Genomic DNA, 2,645 nt, shown 5'->3' on the forward strand with positions numbered 1-2,645 from the left:
GACAACTTAAATCAAAGAACAATCAAGACATTTATTATAATCACGGCATGGTATCTTGTTTGAGTAAGGTGAGCACGATTCAGTGCATGTATATTTTTTCCAAGTCCTTTTGACACTATTTACCCTGATTACCACATCTCCCTAAGGACAGTTCTTCAAATGAGGATACTAGGTACAGGTATCCTTGGCTTGTGCTACCTCTGGTGAGCTTACATGAGCTTGGAAGGGCTGAAGGGTTGTGGGGGGAGTATATCCACTTTACTCAGCACTATAACAGCCACATGCACCCCATCAGTTACTGTGTCTCACATGATGAGGCAAGGAATTCTTAGAGCTGACTCAGCTTCCTCAAACTTTACCACACTTACAAAAACTTGCAATGATTTAGAGTTCACAGAAGTAGAAGCATAGAGACCAAATAAAGCTTTCTGACCGTTCATCTCAAAATAACCTCTGCTTTATGACAACTACAGCTGAAGGCCTTTCTGGCAGGGGTGCTAACGCATGCTACTTTTATTTCCAGGTCCGACTGGAAATGAGACCGAACAAGAAATAAAAAAATGAGAAATACTGCTCTCTGTTTAACGTGTTGCTACACAAGAAGTGACAGTAGTTCCTCAAGCAGAAATACACAGAAACACTGAAGCTACAGCCAACCACAAAAAGGTGTATTATTGTACAAGCAATAGTTAGTTCAGTGTAAAAATGAAGTCAATGGCTGTCTGCAGCTAGGTCTATTGGGTTGACTCAAGCCTTTTGATTTATATTTTTAATGCTTGCCTATATTTCATTTCCTTTTTGGGATGCCCAATTCAGTGCACTTGCCTTTGCATATGCTGCTGATGATATGGCAAAGTGACAAGGCGCTACGCAAGGCAATCCTTCAGTTTTATTTATGTGCTATACACTCTAAAAGGACCAAACACCCAGTCCTGTAAGGCACTTGGTGTTACAGGGTTCAAACCCCACTGAAAATCAACAGAGCTCAGACTACATGCAGTCATTGCAGAACTGCTGTACTAAAGATAAAGATTTGCTGAGGGAAGCCACAAAATGATGATTGCTCAGATCACAATAATGCTATCATTGTTATACCCTTTTTTAACATATTTTCTCATTTACTATAAATGTTACTAGATATTTATTACTAGCACGGCAGAAAGTGCTAACGGGTTGCACAGCAGGGGTCAGCAATGCATAAATCCCTGGGATGATACTCTCCATAAAAAAAGGAGATGTCATGTAATAACCCGCCTCAAAGAGTCGTTAGGAGAATTGTGCAGTTTAATTGCCTTTTCCTCTGAGGCCAAAGTTTGACGATACAATAAATCCAGCTTTGGGGCTCATGGTATCAGACCAAAAAAAAGATATGGTGCCCTGATGCAAAGCAATGATCTGCTGCAAATTTACTTATAAACATATCAACTGAATAAGACCTCTGGCAGCTCCAATTTGTTCAAAAAATTCTGACTGGTTAACTTTGTAACATTAGGCTTTATGCTGGCAAAGTTATTACTTCTTTCCCTCCATGCACACACAGCCAGTGTTAAGAGTGCTGAAAAAAAATCATTATCACATCCTATGGCTAGTCTGTCGTAAACACAGGCAAATACTCACCTCTGGTCCACATCAGATGTGTATGACTGGATCATTTAGCAACACGCAAGTCCAGTGGAATGAAAGCCTCAGTCAATCAATCACATACTAATATATGCTGCAAGAGATGAAATCCCTACTCAGAATAGGGCCACCCTCAAATAAAGCCACGGGTTGCTCAAGGCCTTGCCCAGTCTATTTCCGAGTATTTCCAAGGATGGAGGTTCCACAACCTCTCTGGGCCCTGTCCCGGTATCTGACCTCCCCTTACACATAAAAAATTAAAAAATCTTAGTATTTCATTGGAATTTCCCTTGTTGCAACTTGTGTACATTACACAAGATCAGCACAGCCCATTACACAAGTCACCAGATACTTCTGAGCTTCCTCTGCTGCAGAGCAGCTGTTCAAAATGTAGGCTAAAGATCCAGACATGTTTTTGAGATTATATCATCCAAGAACAAAGAAGAGGTTCTGCAGCGCAAAGCGCCAGGGCTGTTGAAGGGAAAGGATGACGTTCCTTCAAGCAGTTAAGTCTGTGGCAGGCTACGAGCCATAGCACCAGTACCGTGGCTTTTACTGATAGGAACAGCAAAGACCAACAACTTTCCTGAAAGCAATGGAAAAGAATTAAGACCTCTGCTCAGGAAAGAAGCAGCTGACTACATTTGATATGAAATAAAGTACTTCTGACTCACTGATTTCAGTTCAAAATGGGAAACTGACTTGCAAAACCTCAACTATTTCTGCTCATCAAAGAACATCTGAAATGAATTAAGGATAAAGACAATGTGATCCTCTAACAACTTTCTTCAAGCATGAAATCAGATAAGTTCTTATTTAGAAAATAAACATTTGTTTACATATCTAAATGCTGAGCACATTAAAAAGATACCATTATTAAGAGCAGTTTACATTATACCACTCACTGCGTCTGTTTCATTCCTGTATCTGAGAAATTATGCTCAGAAGTCCAAGTACTGAAAGCAGATGAAACACTGTAACTTTAACAGGCCCCAAAGAACATAAGTGATAGGAAAGACAGGATA

Source organism: Nyctibius grandis, chromosome 7 (assembly GCF_013368605.1).
Source record: "Nyctibius grandis isolate bNycGra1 chromosome 7, bNycGra1.pri, whole genome shotgun sequence".
Taxonomy (NCBI): domain Eukaryota; kingdom Metazoa; phylum Chordata; class Aves; order Nyctibiiformes; family Nyctibiidae; genus Nyctibius; species Nyctibius grandis.